We start from the raw sequence: 12,328 nt of genomic DNA on the forward strand, positions 1-12,328 counted from the left end.
AAATTTCTGATTTAATCCTTTGCTTAGTGTTGTGGTAAAGTCATCACACTTATTAGGCACTGTCATGTTCTTTAATAACAGGTCTTCTACCTCTTTTCTTAATTCTTTCTTGGTTTCCTCTACGCTCAAAGTGTTATTTGGTATCGTTGCATGTGCGTTTGTACTAAAACTGTCATTGGTATGACCTACTGGTATTCCCGATACTGCAAATATAGTCATCTCAGTTCTAGTTCATTAATTGTTACTGACAAAACATCAATATTTGTGTTAGTGTAAGTATCACTGTCAGTTCTTTTTCTAACACCTCAATTATTCTCCCTAATTTGTCATTTTCTGCCTTGATAACATGTATGTGTTCTAAGGTACCATCTTGTTCCAGTATCTCTAACCATCTGTCTATTCCCGAAACATGATCAAAGCCCATGTTCAATCTTGTTTCCAATATATGTATACTGCCGTCAAGTTGGATTGTGAATTCATTTTCATTAAACCATGTTTATAAATTTGTCGGTCTGATGTCAGTTTGTGTCTGTGTATTTTCAACTTGGGTGAACTTGTCACCCGTATGCCAAACTGTTTTATTTAATTGAGCCAGCTGTTGTAAAACTAGCATGTTAAATCTTCGATGCTGTGTTCTATGTGGGTTGTCTTATTATTCCTCAGGTAAAACAACTCTATAACAGTATTGCAATAACATATCTATAGTGATCTATATTCAGTGGACATTGTTGTAATAGTGGAATGGCTCTGTGTGTGTGTGTGTGTGTGTGTGTGTGTGTGTGTCTGTGTGTGTGTGTGTGTGTACACTGTAATGACCTGTTTGTAATAAACTGTATGTAACAGCACTCATTGTAACAATCAAATGTCAGAGCGACCTGATTGTAATCAGCTGTATTTAGAGAAGTCATCATAATAAAATACTTCACTTTAATGTCTATATTCATGTGGTCGCACCACTCCACTTTGAAAAGAAGAAGACAAAAATTTAACCCACTGAGTTACAGCATTTTGCAGCTTGTCATGGATGGCTGCAACTCTGCTTCCTATTTGGCATCATCTTCAAGTGTTGGTGCCGCTTACTGCCTGGTGGTGATCCGTTGAACTGCAGAACTCATGAACAGCTGTCAACCTTCTATTTTCTGAACAACATGTAGAGCCACTTGTCTTGTGTGCTTCAGGTGATCATACCTCAGTAGATGTAGCCAAAATTCTTGCTTCTTGCTGGATGACTTGGTTGAAATTGTCAGTATAACCACTCCGAATATGTATTATTTGTTATGGTTCAAATTTCGTCTTCACTTTTAGTAAATGAACCCTGACTGTATGATGTGTTCTTGTAATTCCATGGGAGTTTAATTGCTTAGTAACTGAAGTCAAATCATATTGCTATAAGCAGATTTATTCATGAACAGAAATTCCAATGTATGAAAAAACATATGTTATTCAAGTTTGTTGTATTTCACTTTTTGTATCTTTGGCTGTACTGTTTCTTAATGTTCCAGACCCGTACAGTCATTTGTCTTGGACACTGAATAGTGTCAGTATGGACAGTTACTTCTTTAAAATCGTTACTTCTGAAAAAAGAACATATACCTTATCATTTCAGTCATGCCTGGTTAACAGTCACTTGCTGTAAGACTACTGTTCCTTTCGTGCCAAAATCTTCCTCATTTGACACTGAATGTTGTTATTCAGTTTTCGGTTTGATGTACTGGTATCACTTAATCTTCTTCCAGTTCATCTCAAACCAGGGTAGCCACATGCGAGGGATCACTTAATTTATAAATTACCTCATCACTGGTCTTCATATCTGAGAAGTCTGCAAACCCTCAACTTGTTGATAATTCTTCATGTGTCTACAGAAGAATTCAACTTCTACCAAAACCAGTACTCATCAACTCTGATTTATAGGGAAACTTTTATTATGCCTTTAATTACAAAATATGATCAGTGGTTAAGCAGCTAGGTACATCTTGTTTTCAAACAAGAGTATCCATACACCAGTACTGACATTTTTATTGTATAGCCATTGGTGTTCCTTGCCTTCATGGCTCGTGCAGAAGATTCATTGTCACCTCTGATTACCTTATCTGTCATGATGCCAATTACAGCTTTAATGTTCTTGGGACAGCATGGAGCTCATGCTAATACCTCAGACAAGACTTGCTCTTTAATAAATCCTCTTACATAATAATGAAACTTTTAACTTCTGAACAATTTTTCCACATAAACAAACAAACAGATCTTCTGCTAATAGTTTCACCCTCAGTCTGTGATATTATTTATTGCTAAAAATTTTGGCTGCAAAACATCTGGGAAATCTCGTACCCTCACAGCAGCAGTGCCTAAGCAGAAGAAGGACACACTCCTACACCAGTAACTGCAGAAGTGTTCAGTATACACGCTGCAACATATAGCAAAGCACAAACAAGCATGGCCCAAAAGCATAAGTACCTAATCATTTTGTACTAAAGTCACTTGTGCTAGTATTGCAGCTCTACCACCACAGGGGCTGTGACAATTAGGTCGCCATCCAGAATGCTGTTCCAGGACCACAGTTTGACTCTGCATCGGGGCAGCCTGCCCTGAGATCACGTGGAATAGAGCTGTGACCACATTGGGCTCAGGTGACTACACAAAACAGCACACTAGCCATCGACACAAGTGGATCACGTCCAGTACATCACATGCCAGCATTGGCTGGCCAGCATGAGGGACACAAGATTTGCCACTGCACATGCAGGCAGGGCCAACTGTAACTGCTGGAAACCCGAGTTGTTGTTGGCAGAAGCAGTTGCACAATGCGCCACCATTTGGTGCCATTGTTGGACAACTTAAATATACAGGAGGCCAAGGACTGGCACAGCCACACTGTCACTACCTGTAGTGAAACACGGTGGGAAGCTGCAATAAAGTAACGTGGAATTCTTGCCAGTTTGAATGGTGACACAAGGCATCGTCCTCTGCCTTGCTGGCACTAGACCTCTTCAAAGGAATAGCAGCGGCTGAAATGTAGGAACTGTTGGTGATTGGTGAGTTTAATGTGGGCAGAGGTGTGGATGGAGGCATCAGAGAGGAGGTGGTCATTGTTGAGGAAGGTGGGATACTTGGTTGAGGAGGGCTAGATAGATCGGATGGGAGAGAAGGTATTGAGGTTGTGAAGGAATGAGGATAGGATGTTTTGGCCTGAGTCCATATCATGAAGATACCATCAGTGAACCTGATTCTGACCAGGGGCTTGGGGTTTTGCAAGGCCCAGGTTTTCTCTAGACGGCCCATAAGTAGGTTGGCATAGAAGGGTGCCATGTGGGTGCCTATGGCTGTGCCAAGAATCTGTTTGTATATCTTCCCTTCAAAGGAGAAGTAGTTGGGTGTTATGATACAGTTAGTAGGTGTATGAGGAATGAGGTAGTGGGTTTGGAGTCTCAAGGACATTGAGAGAAGTAGTGTTCAATAGCAGCAAGACCATGTGCCTGAAGGATGTCTGTGTATAGAGAAGTGGCATTCACAGTGATGACTAGGGGTCCAGGAGGTAAAGAGGTGAGGATGGTGAAGAGTCAGTGAAGGAAGGGTTGGTATCTCTGATGTGGGAGGCTAGATTTCTGCCAATTGGAAGTGTTTGTCAGTAGTGGTCGAAATTCTTTGAGTGGGGGCACAATAAACAGCTGCAGTGGGCTATACAGGATATTGGGTTTGTGGATGTTGGGCAGTATGTAGAAGGTGGGTAAGTGGGACATGATAGGGATGAGGAGGGGAGTGGACTCAGGGTAGAGGTTCTTGGAAGGGCCCAAGGCCCCAGTACCACTCGGGGTTATAACAGTTGAATCACATCCTTCATCATGGCTTCGATTATTTATCATTATGCCATGAAATGAGGGACATCTTACCCAAGAGCCTTTCCTCTCCTCCTAAAGTGGTGTTGCCTCACATACGTACCTTTCACAACACCCTAGTCCTTCCCTATGCAATTCCCAATCCCAACCCTTTGCCACAGGTTTGAAATCTGTGTGGAAGGCCCAGGTGCAAGACCTAGCCGATTCACACACCTGGCACTCCCTATTCCAGTCCTGTCACATGCTTGTCCACCTGTGAAAGTGGGCATGGCGTAGACTAGCAGAGTGTTACAGGGGAGAGGAGGGGAATGAATTCAAGGAAGATGTTCAGGGAAGGGCATAAGGCTTTAAGCAGGAATTGGGAGGTTACGTTTGACTTCTGGGGTGGGACCACTGTAGCAGAGTTTATAGAGGGAAGGGTGAGACAATTGGCAGAGGCCTTCCATCAGGTAATCACTGTGATTCATAATGCCAGTGATGGAACCATTGTCTGCAAGTAGAATGATTAGATCACAATTTGTTTTGTGGCTGTATATGGCTGTTCATTCTTTTGCTGAAAGGTTGGTTTCCTTAGGAAGGGACCTGGGGAATGATGATGGGACCAAGTTGGAGGAATTCCTAGATGGACCAGGCGGTGGTTAGGTGGGATGAGGGAGGATCACAGTTGGATAGTGGTATGAACTGGGAGAGGCAGGGTTCAGTGTGGGCATTTGGTGGGCTTTGGTTGGAGAGATTGGTGGCAAAGAAGTGTTTCCATTTCAGAGATTGGGAGAAGGAGATAATGTCTCTGACAAGTCCAGCCTTCTACATGCTCGCAAAATGTACAAACCCATCAATCCTGGATGCGGTATTGTAGCTAGTTATTGTGCTGCCACTAAAAGAATTTCAACCCTCATTGACCAACACCCCCAACTGCCTGAAATTTAGCCTCTCATATCAAAGATACCAACCACTTCCTTCACCGACTTTCCACTCTCCCCACCTCATTACCTCCTGGATCTGCACCCATCACTGTTGACGCCACTCCTCTATACACCAACATCCTACTCTGTAGGAATCAGCATGGGTTTCAAAAAAGACGATCGTGTGAAACCCAGCTTGCACTACTCGTCCACGAGACTCAGAGGGCCATAGACACGGGTTCCTAGGTAGATGCTGTGTTTCTTGACTTTCGCATGGCGTTTGATGCAGTTCCCTACAGTTGTTTGATGAACAAAATAAGAGCATATGGACTCATCATCATCACCACCATCATCAGTTATCAGGTCCTTTGCCTCTCCATTTTCTGCGGTCCATTGCTTCCTTCTTAAGGCTGCTGTATGTTATACCGTCCATCATGTCATCCAGTATCTGGAATCTCTTCCTTCCTCGCTTCCTTTTCCCTTCTACATAACCTTCTAAAACTGTTTTTATCAGTCCATCATTCTTTCTTAATATATGCCCAATCCAATTTCTTTTTCTTCTCTTTACTACGTCTAGTAACTGTCTTTTCTCTCCCACTCTTCTCAGTACCTCTTCATTTTTTACTGTGTCCATCCAACTTATTCTTTCCATCCTCTGCCATGTCCGGATCGCAAAAGCCTCCAGCCTTGCTCGTAGTCCATGTTTCAGCGCCATATAGAAGAACAATCCATACAAGACATTTTATGAGTCTCTTCCTGAGTTCTCTGTCCAGACCACTGCAGAAAATTCTCCTTTTCTAAAACACCTCTTTTGCCATTTCTATCGTTGTTTTAATTTCTGTGGTGCACTTCCAGTCGGTATCTATCCTGCTTCCAAGATACTTAAAATTTTGCACCTGCTCTAGTATTTCCCCATTCAGCATAATTTTTATTTCCTTATTTCCTCCTAGTGCCAGTACTTTTGTTTTATTTGTGTTAATTTTCATTCCATATTTTTTCCGTAAGTTTCAATGGTGTCCACCAAATCCTGTAATTCTTTTTCCCCTGTGGCTAGAAGGACCATGTCATCAGCAAACCTCAAACACCCTACTCTTCTTCTTCCAATTTCTACTCCTTTTTCATCTACTGAGCATTGGTCAATCATATTTTCCAAGTAGAGGTTGAAAAGAGTAGGTCATAGACAGCATCCTTGTCTTACTCCTTTTCCTAGTCTGATCCAGTTTGTACTTTCTCCTCTCACTTTAATTGAAACTTTTTGATTAAGATATAATGATTTTATAAGTCTTCTGGTTTTACAGTCCACTCTCTTTTCCCTCATTATAGTCGCCAACTTGTCCCAAACCACATTGTCAAATGCCTTTCCTAGATCGATGAAGCACATATATAGGTCTCTTCCCGTTTCAATAAACCTTTCTCCCAAGATTCGTAGGAGCACTATTGTACCTCTGGTGCCCGTATTCCATCTAAAGCCAAGCTGCTGCTTGCCAAGATTCTCCTCCATTACTTTTTCAAGTCTCTTATTAATTATTCTTTACATCACTTTGGCTGCATGTAAAATGAGGCTGATTGTTCTGTGCTCGCTGCATTTCTTGGTTCCTTGTTTTTTCGGTAATGGAATCATTACTGTTGTCAGAAAGTCCTCAGGCCATTCACCACTGTCATATATTTTATTACATAACCTCAATATTTCTCTTATTCCATCTTGGTTCAAGCATTTTAATATTCCTCTTGGTACCATATCTGTACCTACCGCTTTGCCATTTTTTATTGCAGCTATGGCAGACTTTACTTCTTCCGTTATGATGGTTGGTCCTTTCTCGTCATCACTTACACTGTTGTGTGATTCAAGTTCCAGAGTTTCTGGTTTGCTATTCGTGTCATATAGCTCTTTTAGATATTCTTCCCATCTCTGGAGGACATCGTCACGATCTTTGTTCACTACCTCTTCGTCTTTACTCAAAATTTCTATAGTAGCACTTCTTGCTCTGTTTTGTTCCCATGTCATAGTTTTTACTCTGTTGTATTGTAAGTCATATCTTCCCTTCCTGTCCAGTTCTTCAGTTTCATCATGTTCCTCTTTCAGCCATGTTTTCCTAGCCTGCTCTATATGGACTATCAGACCAATTGTGTGATTGGATTGAAGAGTTCCTAGATAACAGAACGCAGCATGTCGTTCTCAATGGAGAGAAGTCTTCCGAAGTAAGGGTGACTTCAGGTGTGCCGCAGGGGAGTGTTGTAGGACCGTTGCTATTTACAATATATATAAATAACCTTGTGGATAACATTGGAAGCTCACTGAGGCTTTTTGCAGATGATGCTATAGTATATTGAAAGGTTGTAACAATGGAAAATTGTACTGAAATGAAGGAGGATCTGCAACGAGTTGATGCATGGTGCAGGGAATGGCAGTTGAATCTCAAGGTAAACAAGTCCAGTGTGCTACAAATACATAGAAAGAAAGATCCTTTATCATTTAGCTACAATATAGCAGGTCAGCAACTGGAAGCAGTTAGTTCCATAAATTATCTGGGAGTAGGCATTAGGAGTGATTTAAAATGGAATGACCATATAAAATTAATCGTCGGTAAAGCAGATGCCAGGCTGAGATTCATTGGAAGAATCCTGAGGAAATGCAGTCCGAAAACAAAGGAAGTAGGTTACCATACGCTTGTTTGCCTTCTGCTTGAATACTGCTCACCAGTGTGGGATCCGTATCAGATAGGGTTGATAGAAGTGAGAGAGAAGGTCCAACAGAGAGCAGCGCACTTCATTACAGGATCATTTAGTAATTGCAAAAGCATTACAGAGATAATAGATAAACTCCAGTGGAAGAATCTACCAGAGAGATGCTCAGTAGCACGGTATGGGCATTTGTTGAAGTTTTGAGAACATACCTTCACCGAGGAGTCAAGCAGTATATTGCTCCCTCCTAGGTATATCTTGCAAAGAGACCATGAGGATAAAATCAGAGAGATTAGAGCCCACACAGAGGCATACCGACAATCTTTCTTTCCACAAACAATACGAGACTGGAATAGAAGGGTGAACCGATAGAGGTACTCAAGGTACCCTCTGCCACACACCGTCAGGTGGCTTGCGGAGTATGGATGTAGATGTAGATGTAGATGTAGATGCTTGGTCTTGCAGCTATTGAACACTATCTTTCTCAATGTCCAGATTCCACACCCAGTACCTCATTCCTCGTACACCTTACTAACTGTATTCTAATACACAAGAAATTCTCTTCTGAAGGGAAGGTATACAAACAAATCCTTGGCACAGCCGCAGGCACCCGCAGGACATCCTCCTGTGGCAACCTGTATATGGGCCTCTTGAAATCTGACATCTCTAGTCTGGTTTGGGTTGATTGATAGTATCTACATGATGTGGACTCAGGGTCAAAACGCTCTGTGCTCATTCCTTCTCCTGAACCAAGCGTGCCATCTTCCTGGACATTCACCTCTACATCTCTGATAGTTCTGTCCACAGCACTGTCCACATTAAGCCAACCAAGCTCCAGCAGTACATGCATTTCGACGCTGCCATCCCTTCCGCACCAAAAAATCCCTGATATACCACCTGGCTACCGGGAGATGGCCTACCCGCAGAAACACAAGCTCCCTTGCCCAGTGTAAAGAAGGTCTGGAAAAGGCATTCACAGTCAAGCACTACCTGCCAGTCGTTGAAAACAAATATCCCATGCCATTTCCCTACACACCCCCAATCCTCCCACCACTTCCAAGAACCAACTACAATGGGGTGACCCCTTTGTCACCTAATACCAGCATCCATCGTCAGGGCATAATCTAGACTACATGACAGTCAAGACGTAAATGGTTGGAGCAGGAATGAATCACACTTATTGACTTGAGCCTTTAATAGTAGGCACATACTCGACAAGTAATTCCTCAGGTAATAATAATGTGAGAAAGAGTAAAAGGTAATAACTATGTACATAAATGAGAAGTAAACAAGAAACTCTCGAGTATACTGGCTTGAAGACGAAGCACCATTAAATAAATAAGTAAATATAAAAACAATAAGTAAGTTGAAAACGTTTTTTTAAGTTGTATCACAATATACATGTATATTTAAGTGATATCTTGCCACATAGAAAGACTGGCCATTACAGGATAATTTCTTGCATCACACAGGATGTAAAGTAAAGAAGATGGAGATACACAAGGTAGACTAACATTGTTTAGCACACTTTAGCTGAATTGAAAAAAAATTGAAATGCTTGTTATTAAAAACGAACTTTTATTCTCTTTTAAAGAAGGAAAACTTATCAAGTGTTTTTAAGTAATTATGTTGTTCGCATTTCTATGTTAATGACATAATTTATTTTAAAGGTTGTGAGAGGTCCTGACATTATTCCTTTAATTGGGGGAATATAAACTGTTACATTCCATTTAGGCAAACAACGTTTCACACTACTTATGTAGTACAAGGAAAGACGATTGTGACAGAATAATATTAAGCAGGGAGTAAGTCAAAGAACATTACTGTGTGCTGCTTTTATTTTTGAACGTGCAGACATTAAAGGGGAAGTGTGGAATATGAGAAAATGGCAAGGTATGATGACAAGTAAACAGCTCCACCTGCAGTGGGTGGGGCCCTTTTACATTTTGGTGTCACGGCTGGACAGTGGCTTGACCATCAAGGAGCAACCACACTCTCCAAGAATGAGAACAAAATACAAGATGGTTTTGTGACACATAAAATATATTGTAATCTCTGGTATCACGTTGAGCCTTTGAGGCATATGTCATATGAAAAGTTGTGTTCTACTCTAATTTACGAGTCACTCTAATGGCCTGTACACCCATTCAGACATGCTTTTTCATGATATGAGTAGAAGTTATCTTATTTTGCCCCCAATAGCAACTGCAGAACATGAAAAAGTCAAGCCTTTCCTGTGCTACACATGGGATTTCAGAGACACTGATTAGCAGGACCTCTACTTCATGAGAATCAACTATGGTGGCTGGATTAAAAAGTAAATGAATCAGTTATTATGTTGGGTGATAGATCTCATGAAGTGTTCTAACTCAGCTTCAACTACAAGAAGCAAGTCAGCAGCTACTTAAACCAATGAGAAAAAAACTTCCAACGTCTGCCTCCTTCCACAACTAGTGTAAAAATGTCCAGAATTGCTTCCTTGAGCCGTTTACTCAAAAAAGTGACCCTCTTCACGTGACTTCCATAGTGTCTTGATACTGACTGCTTTTCCATTGTCTGAAGCCCTTCCACACCAAAAATTCTTAAGTTCTAAGGACATGATTGGACATAGCTTGACCGCTTGCCAGACTGAACTAATATATTACAACAATATTTAAATAAAGAAATGTTATATGCTTTCGGTCACACTCAGACCATTCAAAATAAATATAAATAAAGGTTTCTCCTTAATTAAATAAGCCAGTATTCTGGTGCATGTGCACTCATGACAAATGACAACAGATTGTCATTAAATATTGTGTAAACAGTTATTCAGGCCTACTTGTCAGAAGCATCTTTCAGTACTCTTTTACGAAGTTGGTGTCAGTTAACACATGCAGTTGTCCATTTCTTAAACTGCCATGATTTTGTATTATCAATTGTAATTAACATTTAAATAAAGTTACTTGCAAAATAATAGACTGTTCATTAAATACAAGACAAAAGTATAACAAAGTGTGAGGTATTCATGCTGTACTCATTTGCTGTGTAGGTATGGAGGATACAGTGTTCTGACAAACACTTGCATAATGAAAACATATAAAAAACGTAATAAATCAAGAAGTAAAACAGATACAGGTGTGTAGCTTTCGAGATGATAGCTATAGTTCAATGCTATCATCTGAGATATCATATGTTGAAATCACATGAAGCATTTAAAAGTTGTTAATTCGGAGGATCATTGTGAAAATGTTCATTTACTGTGAAATACTAACTTTCATAGTTGTAAAAACATTGAAATATTGTTGCATGATTGGATGCACCACATTTTTCTGGTGTTACTGATGTATTCAGATTTGCTTTAATACTTGACTGTGAATTATTATAGATTTTTGGAGAGCTGCAAGAAGCCATCTTTCAGCTTGCCATTTTTGATGCATCTCCTGAACAGAGGACATGAGAGCCACAGCATTCTAAATTCCCAACTTTGTATTTACCCATTTACAGTGCCGCTGCTCGTCTTTGTACCTGGAATTGCCCGTACCTGCTGCAGTGTGTTCTGGGCTGTGGACCTGCTAGTGTTCAGCCGTACAACAATTTCACCTCCCGTCATACCACTTCCAAGCAGCCAAGTCGCTTGCCTACATATGCATAATGTTACACTGTGGCACAACATGCATCTGAACATTGATTGTAGTGACTGCTTAACAACACACACTTTCTGGATCCTCCCCTCTGCCACCAGCTTTCTGAATTGCACAGATGAGAGTTATCATTACTATACATTTTACACTGTCAAAATTATCATGGCCTCATCCTACGGTGACCTACTGTCCCCACATGGTCCACACAACAATTTATCACCTTCTCGTTATTCATGTGTCATCACCCTTACTGTGTGGCACTCTCTGCCAATGCATCCACCCATATTTTCCCCTTCTCTGTGCCCTGTGTCCCCCCCCCCCTCTCCTTCCCCATCCCCTTCTCCACAGCCTCCCGACGCTGCACCTGGCAGCCTTGTTGCCATCTGTCCCTGCACACTGTGTCAGACAGTGCTCTTCTCCCCCCCCCCCCCCCCCCCCACCTATGCCTTGCTAACCCTCCCCCTTCCCCGCCACATTGTGGATTGCTGCTTCATCCAGTGTGACAGTTGCATTCCAGCTGGAGCTGCCGGAGATAGAAGACATGTATGCATGAGGTGTGCTTGCTTGTATAAATACACATGTTTTCTTTTCTTGAGAAGGCTTTGGCTGAAAGCTAAATGTGTAACAGTCTTTGCATTGTGTTTGTCTGCAACTTAATGTGTCATTTTTATGATGAGTAGCAATGCATCGTGATCATAATTAAATGCCGTTGATATTCTAACCTAGACTCTCCATTATATGTTTGTCTTCACAGTGACAAGTGTACAGAAAAGAGTTAAAATTTCTTGCCTGATAACTGGCTATCCTAAAATTAATGCTTAGTCATATTTATCTAACAATATGCCAATTTAAAAATGAAGTAACAATTAGTCTAGTTTGTTGCATGTTCAAACTGCAGCTGTAGTTTCAGCATTATAACATGAAAAATTGGCAAAAGGTATTGTGCATTATTTTCTTGATTCTATTGCTTGACAGCAGTTGCTTACTGTAGCAACATTGGAGAAAGACAACATTGCAGTAGAATACTTTCATGTAATGTGCATCCCGTTCATCAGATCTGAAGAAGTTCCATTTACAAACTGGTCTATTTTGCTAATTATGACTAGTTTTCTTGTGGGTGTTGGTAGTTGACTCACATTATTATTCTTATTTCGAACAAAACATTTAGTTATACATGTATTCCATTGCTGCTACAAACATGAACCCTTTTTTTCATTTAGTGGACTGATAGCCGTGGCAACCACTACATCAGAAATGTATCAGAATTCGTAAATTATTTTCATTCATA

The 12,328-nt window shown here is 40.9% G+C and overlaps 1 protein-coding gene across 1 annotated transcript in view; it reads left to right on the forward strand.

Moving 5' to 3' along the window:
• LOC124605384 (TATA box-binding protein-associated factor RNA polymerase I subunit B) overlaps positions 1-12,328 on the forward strand; it is a 309,701-nt gene that overhangs the window by 192,754 nt on the left and 104,619 nt on the right. The gene's annotated exons all lie outside the window — the stretch shown is intronic.

This window comes from Schistocerca americana, chromosome 3 (assembly GCF_021461395.2).
Source record: "Schistocerca americana isolate TAMUIC-IGC-003095 chromosome 3, iqSchAmer2.1, whole genome shotgun sequence".
Classification (NCBI taxonomy): Eukaryota; Metazoa; Arthropoda; class Insecta; order Orthoptera; family Acrididae; genus Schistocerca; species Schistocerca americana.